Source organism: Mycteria americana, chromosome 9 (genome assembly GCF_035582795.1).
Source record: "Mycteria americana isolate JAX WOST 10 ecotype Jacksonville Zoo and Gardens chromosome 9, USCA_MyAme_1.0, whole genome shotgun sequence".
Lineage (NCBI taxonomy): Eukaryota > Metazoa > Chordata > Aves > Ciconiiformes > Ciconiidae > Mycteria > Mycteria americana.
Window position 1 is genome coordinate 18,568,797 of NC_134373.1, and position 10,171 is coordinate 18,578,967.

A 10,171-nucleotide genomic window follows, 5' to 3' on the forward strand; every position below is an offset into this window, starting at 1 on the left:
GCGACTGCTTTATGGCTTTCTCAGAACAAATAAGGCAACTGCCTTAAGCACAATTAACTCTTAAAAGTGGCAACGTTATCAGCCCTGCAGCTGCATCTCAAATGAGGGTTACGATCGTATGGGGTGGGCCTTGTCGGGACCGTTCGACACCAGTCTTCTGCCAGTCACATATGCAGTTTTGTTGTGTCTCCTGCCTCCTTATGTCCTCCTGCTGCTACTGATGACACCCTGCCAGCAGCAAGCTATTTCCCTGGGAAGCTCTGAGGCTGCTTACAGCCCAGCTGCCTCCTTCTGCCAGCTACCAAACTGCTGCTCCGGCTCCCATGTAGGCTTCTCCCTCTCAAACCTGGCTTACAGCACACTGGAACCCCCAGTATATACTGGGAACCTCAATGCAGTGTTGCAAAGACATACAATATCTTGAACTGTGAGGAGATGTTTGGGGTATGATAGATATGGGTGTGAGGGCTGATTTTTTTTTAATATTTTCATCAGGAAAATAAAGTAAACTTCAGCATGCTCCTGACATTTACAATTGTACATCACAAAAAGCTGCAAATACAAATGAAGAGAGAATTACAGATGGGGTGTAAAGAAATGATGCACTCAAAAAGTAATAGTTTTGATCTAGAATAATGCAAATTGATAAATAGTGTACAAATAATCCAAATAATTTTTCAGTGGAAGAAATAGCTTGAATAGCATGAATTGGAAAAGAGAATGATGGGAAACTCTCCTTCTTCTACCCTGGCAACTAGGTGCGAGTTTGCACAGGGTATGGCAAGGCAAAAGAGCAATGTCACTTTGGACTCCACATGAAGAGCTGTAACAGCATCAGGTTAAGTCATTTTCTTTATGATTTTGGCTTAAAATATTCAGTTCCATCCACACCACTATCAGAAAGACAAAAGATAAATGAGAAAGAGTGCTGAAAATAGCCAGAATAACAATCAACGGCTGGAGGCCAGATTTGTTTGGAAATACGTGTATATATTTAACTTGTCCAAACCTTTAAGGGGGATTAAGGGGAAGCCATAATGGACGACTTCTTCTGGAACAGAGTACTTATAAATACAAAGTAGGAGAGAAAGGGTCAGCAGGTCATGGGCTGCCAGAGATCCCAAAACTGCTTTGTTAGCTGCTGCTGCTGAGCAGCCGCCAAATTACTCTAGTAGCAGATCCCAAAAGAGTGCATAAAAATGAGGGTTGCATTTATATTCTGAGAATCGGGCTTAGTTTTTGTTTCCTCAGAAACTCACTTCCAGAGACAAACCTCCCTGTTGCTACCACATATTTAAATAAAAAGTAGGCACACGGTCCAGTATAATGCTGAGGATCACACCGATTGCTTGATATTGCTTCCTATTCAAATACAGTCTTCGTTCATCCCTAGGCCTATGCGTTACCCTCTCCCTGTAGCACACTAAGGGAGATGAGAGTAGGAATGAGGCTAATGGGTGGCAACACCATGTACATATGACATACTTAAGAGAGGAGAAAGAGATGCAAGTTAAGCTAGAAAGGAAAAAAAGAAGAACCAGGCAAAATACCAACAGAAACGTCGTGACTCCAGAGTTTCTGCATTTCTGACTGTTGCCTTCATAGTGAGGCATAGAGGACACGTCGACGCTGGAAGCCAGTCCGTGCAACTTGTTCAAGGGATTACCTCTGCTGCCTAGCTAGCAGTGAGGCGGCACGAGCATTCCTATGCAGCCCTGGCGTCTGCCCTACCTACGCCCACCTTCGCAACCCTGCGTGCACGTGGAAGTTAGCATCCCACCAGATACATCAGGACAGGTGCAGCACTGGCAGCTGCTGATAGCTACCAGGCTGCCTGCTTAACAGCCCTGACGACGAGAAGCAGAGCATCCTGTGCGTGCGGCTGCTCCAAGAGCAGCTCTTGCAGAACAGTGTGAACAGAGTCAGCAGGTTGCTTATATTTTAAACATGGTAAGTAAGGACTGCTTGCTGGGTTAGCAGAATATATGGGGCATGACAAAAGGCTGAAGGAGTAAACAACATATTTTCCTGCATCATGTGGCTATCAGGAGGAAAATCTCAAAAAAAGAGAAAAGACAAGGAAGTAAGTGGCAATAAAGCAACCAGCTTCTCCCTTTCTCTTTGAAAAACGGAACAGGAAATAACTTGGGGTTTCCCCTATTTAGCAAATGCTTTTGTTATAGCAGAGGACGTACAGAATGATGAGTTAGAGGATAAGGTCTTTCCTAGAAGAGATTATGAATGTATCATAGATTAAACACTATTTGAGTTATTAATTCTATTTCTATAGATACTGCTAGTATACTAAAATACTTTGATAGGACAGATATTCTACCCAATGCTTGTGTTATCTCTTGCATCAGAAAATGAAAGTCAAAGAGACCTCGGTATTATTCTCGCTTTCACGCTTTCTGGATTTTTTGGGGGGTGGAAGGGGCAACAAAAAATCCATGAACAATTATAGTATGCATTTGAGAAATGGCTAGGGTCTCTGGGCTCCTGGGAACACCTGAGAATTTAAAGGGAAAGATAGGCAGGCAGGAGCTGGGTCAGCTCACCTATGGCAAAAATGTATTCCAAGACTTAGAGGATGGTGGGGAGTTCAACAGCATATCAGACATGGGGTCCTGACTCCAAAGCACATGATGCACTTTAGACTCTTTGTAATATGTTTATTTATAGTTAGTCTGCCTTCAGCAGTTGAAGTCAGAAAACAAAGTCTTTTAAAACTATTCCCAGTATATTCAGTGCAATGCAGGCTGCAAACATTTCTATTCATGGAATTTAACTTGGATTTTAAATCACTATATATACAGGGTCATTAATTCTGGAATAAGTTCCTTCATCTATTTTAGCTTATTTCAATATTTAATTCTAGAGCAGTTATTCTATTCTAGAATTATTCCAGAATTGTCTTGGCTCCAGAAGGTCATAGAAGTATCTTTCATCAGACATACCGATATTGTAGTATGCCCTGGGTAAAACAAGAATTAGGATTCTAGTTGAGTTAGGAGCACAGATCACATCATTTATTATCTGCAGATGCCAGGACATTAAAACTTTCAATTGTTTTCCCACCAAACTGAATGAGGCAGTTCGTTAATACAATTACCTCTGTATAATTGGAAACTAAATCAACGATGACTGCGTGATTTGAATATTACTTTAAATAATTTCATTTTTATGATGCTATTTTGTTGTACACGGTATCACCAAATAGCTTATTCATTTTCCTGCTGATTGTGATTTGAGTTTGCGCCTTTCTTTGAGAAGGAAGAAGCATATTTGCAACCTTTCTAGTTTTCTGGGATACAGTGTGCATTGCTTTTAGTTATTTAGGCTGACACACATTAACACTGAAAGTCCATAGTCCATAGTGAGTGAAACAAGAGGGAAGGACTGGGTGGATTATAACTGACCCAGGAAGAGAAGCAGACACCAGAGGTCTTTGGCAAGGCCCTTAAAGCAAAACAGGAATTTGGGGTAGAAAACCAACACAGAACTTGAGTGTTGTGAAGGATTTCCCCTGCTCCTTTCAGAGGAGCGTCCCTAGTCACTGCCTGTTCGCTCTTTGGAAAGAAGCAGTTTTAAAGTATTTGGACAGGTAATAGGAAGAAGTGCCACAGACTACTCACTCTGTGCCGTGGTCCATTTGGATCTCTCAAATTTACAGGACAATGTACTCTGTAAATTAAACTTTATTTTATGAGCTAGGAAAGAAAACAAACATGACAAACAAGGGCTCAGTCCCCTTTGTACAGGCTAGTCTAGCACATGAATTCACTAATTCATCATGTAAGTCATGAGGTTTCTAGCTCACAAGTTCTCTAATTCATAACTCACAATTCATTAACTCATAACTTGTAACTTGTGCACCTATGAGCAAAATAATTACCTAGCCAACAGTGAGAGTGCTCAGTGTGGGCGTCCCCTATATCACACCATGAAGCATGAACATCAGTGTTTTATCAACACTGTTTTCATCACAAATACAAAACATAGCACCATACAAGCTACTACGAAGAAAATTAACTCCATCCCAGCCAAAACCAGTACACTCTCCACACCTTATTCCATACCATTTACGTCATGCTCAGGTCCCACGCTATCCAATAGATCCTCATTAGAAACTTTCCCCCTTTCTATCCTTTGATAGATATCATTCCCTTAGTCTATGGACCACCCCTCTAAAATGTCCATGAAACGTCCATTGAGTTCATTAGTCGGTGACTTGGGTTCTATCTGTTATGGTGGTCACTCAGGACAGGAGAGGTGGTGTGTTGTGTGGAGTTATTGGGCACCAAAGCCAGCTCAGGTTGGGTCACTGCTGCACTTGCACTGCTTCTTGTAAGGCTTGTCCTCCACTGGTGGTGGTTCCTGCTATAGTACTTCCTGTAACATGCAACTCGAATCATAGGTTACAATAATTTAAAGCTATATCCATTACAATCTCCACCTCTGGTCCCTTTGGACACTGCAGCGTACTCCTCCCCTTGCTTCTGCTCCAGCATGGACTTATCTACAGACGCCAGTCCCTTAGGGGTGGACCTGCTCCGGCATGGACTTCCTCATGGGCCACAGTCTCTTCAGCGGTATACCTGATGTGGCCTGGACATACCCGCAGTCACAGTCGCTTCAAGGTGTACCTCCTCCGGTGCAGCCTTATCCATGGGCCACAGTCCCTTCAGGGGTGTACCTGCTGTGTTGTGGACTTATCCATGGACACAGATGCTTCGAGGTGTACCTTCTCCAGTGTGGACCTATCTTTGGGCCACAATCCCTTCAGGGGTATACCTGCTATGGTGTGGACATATGCGCGGCCACAGATGCTTCTGCTCTGACATGGACTTATCCACAGCCACAGACACTTTGGGATGTCCTGTTCCCGCATGGTCAAGTCCCTTCAACTCAAGTTGACACTGGAGCTCCAGCCTGTCCAGTACAGCAGCACAGGAATAGCAGCAATGCCCTGGCCATCGGCCAGCCCAGGCGCATGGCCACTGCTCTTATCAAAATGCTCCCAGGCACAGCAGGGGGAGATGATAAGCCCTACAGCAAACAGCAAGAGCAAAAAGCAGCCACTAATGAGCACTAGACTGTAATATACAATAAGGCAAGCAAGCCCCACGGCAAGCACAGAACCCTGCCAATTCATAGCAGTTATAGCAGCTATAAATTCAGTCTAGCAAACTCCAATCAAATCTGTTGTTACCTTGAACCCTTTCAGCCCCACGTTGGGCACCAAAAAGGACTGTCGTGGTTTAACCCCAGTGGGCAGCTCAGCCCCACGCAGCCACGTGCTCGCTTTCCCCCAGTGGAATGAGGGAGATAATGGGAGGGTAAAAGTGAGAAAACTTGCGGGTTGAGATAAAGACAGTTTAGCAGGTAAAGCAAAAGCTGTGCATGCAAGCAAAGCAAAATAAGGAATTCATTCACTACTTCCCATGGGCGGGCAGGCAGGTGTTCAGCCATCTCCAGGAAAGCAGGGCTCCATCATGCATAATGGTGACTTGGGAAGAGAAACGCCGTAACTCTGAAGGTCCCCACCCTTCCTCCTTCTTCCCCAGCTTTTATTGCTGAGCACAAAGTCGTATGGTGTGGAATATCCCTTCGGTTGGTTCAGGTCAGGTGTCCCAGCTGTGTCCCCTCCCAACTCCTTGTGCACCCCCAGCCTGCTTGCTGGTGGGGCAGCCTGAGGATCAGAGAATGCCTTGACACTGTGCAAGCACTGCTCAGCAATGGCTAAAACATCCCTATGTTATCAACAGTTTTCATGACAAATCAAAAACATAGCACCATACAAGCTACTATGAAGAAAATTAACTCTATCCCAGCCAAAGCCAGTTCAGTAAATTAAAAAAAAAAAAAATTGTTTAATTGATCAAAAAGTCAGCATGAATTTTCACTGCATGAAAGACACAATAAGCTCAACAACTAAGAAATGTCCTTTATCTTGTTTTTTATCAAGCTAACTTAATACAAGGTGAATTCTTAATGTGTAATGTTGGTAAAACGTGCACCCAGAATTGCCTGTACCTAAGCATCTGTACATTACAAAAAGCTCTTCTGAAAATTGTTATCTGTTGAGTAGACCAGGCTGCTGTTGCACAATGAAGGACTGCAGAGTGATACTGTCAGGACAGCAGTCCTCCTCTGTGAATGAAAAGGGGGGTCGTGCAAAGTGCCTCCAAAGGCTTCTAAAATACTGTCACGAAGTGGCTAAATCATCCTTACAAGCTCTTTTATCTATTTTAAATGCATTGCTCTCAAGAATTTTTCAACTTGAAAAGAAATTAATTTTTAAGTTTAAGTCATCAAGCCATAACAAGACAGAAACTCTGACAATCATGCACTCAAAGCATTTCAATGTCAGTTTATTCTACAGGATGAGACAAGTACCAGCAGAAGATAAACCATTCCTGATTCCTCAGAGCCAAATTTAAAGTCGAACTTTCCTCAGGAAGAACAGGGGTCTATATTCGATTTGTTTGTACTCATGTACAAAGTCCTACCACTTCTTGTGTTTCCGTGGTTTCTGGGAATGAGATCATAGCCAATACTTAACGTCTGGGACATGGGAAAAGGTTGTAGGCATATGGTTACTATTTCACTAGTACTAGAGATAGGGTCTTCTCCATGAAGTGAAGAAGGAACCAGCTACTGTACTTTAGACGGTACATTAACCTCATCTAACCTTTAGATGGTAAGGGTTAGGGAAGATGAATTCCAGCCATCGTGGCTGAGGACGTACCACCTTATGCCAACAACCAAGCAATGTTCCATGGTTCGTCTTATGACTTTGTGATGTAAGAAGGGAACAGCTTGTGCCGCATGTGATGCTGGTTCCAGGGTCCTTGGTTTACACCTCGTGCAGAGCTCTCTGTAAAACAGAGGATGTCTCCTTATCACTGAGTGAAAAATAAATTTTGTTTCACTGAACCCTTTCATCTGTGTTTTTCTAGTGACATCATAGGGACTAATTTTAAAATGAAAGTTCTTATTAAAAATGTAACATCGAAAAAACTTCTAGTCAAAATCCCAGATCCTCAGAGTCACTTCTCATTACAGTCTCAGTCAAAATAGTCACTGGTTCAAAGTTCAGAAATTCAGTGTGACTGAAATTCACTTAGAAAGTCAAGACTTGTCTCCAACATTTTTCAGTGGTTTGAAAGGTTTTATTCCAACAGATATTTTCTTCCATTGCCATTTTATTTGAAGGTACCCAAACTAGCAAGGTTTTTAAAATGTGTATTTTCAGCAGCAGGTGGCACTATGAAGTTTCTATCTTCATAATTATTCTAATATAAAATAATATAAAATGTTATGCAGATACATTAGAAAGAACTTCATCAAATGTTGTTAATAGTCCATTATCTGAAAATATGGCCAGATCTTTCCATTTTCCTGTCATTTTAAAAAGAGCATGAAAATATTTTAGAATAAATTCTGATAATAAAATAAATCTTTTTCGAAATATTACGATTGACAAAAAGTCTAATGCAAGAATAGGAATAATGAGAATGTCTAATAAAATTTGTATGCCATACAAAGTTCTCTATACTCTTTGTTACTCTTCAGTAAAGTACCACCGTGGGTTGTTCTCGAATATACTACTTCAGCTACTTCAAATTTCCTGGAAATTATATCTATCTCATTTGCATATAAGCCGTAATATTGTAATAATGGGTGTCAATACATATAGACTAGGTATGTAAGTTTTATAAGGTAGATGAACATACACTAACAGGAATACAGCAAACGGAAAAGCATTTGGATTTTTCTGTGCTCGGCCAAAAGTTCATATTTACAAGTGGAGACCAATGCATTATATGTGGGCCCACGTTCCTCTATGAATACCATACGGAGATGTTACTATATGCCAAAGAAACTCCAGGATTAGGAAGATGTAATTTTAATTGAAAACATTTTCTTCAAAACTTTACTATACAAAAAGCTATAAAGGGCAACTAACAAACAAGCCTGTCTTTCCAGGTATTTCAGGTTGTCTAATCAGAATAAAATAACAATATTGCAAAAGTATTGCTCATACTTTGTTTCAGAAAGCTCCTAATGCCATACACGTCGTTCGCCAGTGGTGTGCAGAGGGAGTAGTGCAGTGAGATACAGCATTTTCATTAAGCGGATTTTTGGATGGCTGCCTTCTCATCAGAAATGAAGTGCTGGTCTGCCTGAGCTCAAGGTGTGAAGATAAGGAAAGGAGAAAAGAAATTAAGCAAGGAACACAAATGAAATATATAGTCAAGCTCTTTTATCTGGCCTGGCCAGAAAGTGTCCTTGCCTTTTTTTTTCACTCCAGGCTCCAAGCAAACGGCTTAGTTTTGCATACTGTTTCTGCACTATGATACAATCTATGCCAACGCCTAAGATTCACGTTTGCTTTTATTTTGCTTTATATTAAATAAAACATGTAGAAAAGACACCTTTATAGCTTCAGGGCAATTTTTCATGAACTGACATTGTGTATTACTCATTTTGTGCTAACGTGGTCTGCTTGCTGTTTCTTTCATAATACTGAAAATGTCAAAAGCTGGTGCTTAATAAAAACATCATTTGCAAAGAGCTGGCAGCAGCTGTTCTCAAAGGTTTTTTAACTTGCGACAGCCCACTTCTGTTTCTCCAGAGTCTCCAACAGAGTCCTTTCGGCTGGATTCAGTTGGGTTCACTTTTAGGCCACAGAATAAAGTGGTACTACAAAAATAATACACAGGAATATACTTAAAATTTTGCTGCTGGTTCTCCATTACAAACAATTTATTGTCACCATGCATTCTCTCTCCAAGGAATCGAAGCCATAGCATCATTAGAGCTCCTTCAATATACCTAGCTCATTCAGTGATGCGGCATATGTTCTGCTTAGACCCCCATAATATGTTTAGTAGCCCTATGGATGTGTTTTAAATAAAATTTCATTGTAAGGCAAGTGCTTCCACTGTATCTATTACAGTTATCAAACACACATACAATAAATCTACTTAGATTACAGGTTCTTCTTCCTTCAAGTGGATATATCAATTTCATATAATTACAGCAAGCAATATCTTTGGGTAGACACCCACTGGCAACATGATGGTGCAAAGAATTTTTTAAATTATGATAGGTTTATCAAATGTATACACTTGTGCTATTTTTTAATTTATAAAGTCACACTCTTGTACCTTGTAGGGCAAACGTGCAAATGAGACCTTCACATTAGCCCTGTTTAAATTGCAAGGTGCACTAACACAGCGCAACGGCCAAAGCAGGCATAGTGCACCAGTCTGAGAGAGACTATAGCAGCACTCTGGCTGCAAGCCACAGAAGCTAACTAAGCACCTGCAGAAGAACAGTTAGATCTTCTATTATGGCTAGTAAGTGTCCTAATTCCACGCTACTTGGGTGTATTAGATAGCTGAAAGTAGGCTCAAAAATGGGCCCAAAGGGTGACCAAAGGATCATTTGAAAGGTATATATTGTCATATACTTTCAGCCAGGCTACAAACACAATGGCAGCGGTCATACCCTTTTCAAAGCCGTATTCAGTGCACTGAATTGAGTAACTATTTGACTGCTACTTGTACTTCCAAGTGGAATTCAGCTAGCTCTCTGACTAATGTCATTCACCAAATAACGACAAGTGGTTTAAGATAAGACACTCCAGTAATTTGGTAACTATGACCATAGGGGTAGGGATCCAGGCCCGTGGCCCATCGCTGTAAATCATTCCCTCCTACTTTTGGGTGTGCTGCGGCACGTGCTTGCCGTTACGCCCGAGGAATACGGTATGTTGTTGGACGCATATTAAATAGCTGGAGAAGTGACAAGGTTGACACAGGTGTTATCAGGACCAGTGACACTACTGCTCGGTGAGGGACCTCATCCGAAGGTATCGATTCCAAACGATTTGTGCGTATCGAACCCCAAATCCCCAGATCTCTGTTCTGGCTGCTTTGCGAGTTCGGCCACTTGCTTGGCATTCTGCTGCTCGGCGGCCGGCAGCCGGCCCAGAGGCGGCTCTTCCGCGCCAGCCCCCGCAGCGTGATCCATCGCCGCTCTCCGCCGGCTTTCGCCGTCACTCCCATCTCTCCCGCACGGGCGCTGGACTCACGGCTTGACTACGCGAAGCCGCGAAGTGCTGCATGGACAGGACACGCACGGACACGCCCGCAGATAC

The 10,171-nt window shown here is 42.1% G+C and overlaps 1 long non-coding RNA gene across 1 annotated transcript; it reads right to left on the bottom strand.

Annotated features, from left to right (window-relative positions):
• Positions 1-3,683: 3,683 nt before the first annotated feature.
• LOC142414774 (uncharacterized) lies at positions 3,684-10,098 on the bottom strand. Its single transcript, XR_012777210.1, has 2 exons — positions 8,051-10,098; positions 3,684-6,880 (listed from the first exon to the last, which is right to left on the bottom strand). It is a non-coding gene; the product is annotated as an uncharacterized LOC142414774 (long non-coding RNA).
• Between the last annotated feature and the right edge of the window lie 73 nt (positions 10,099-10,171).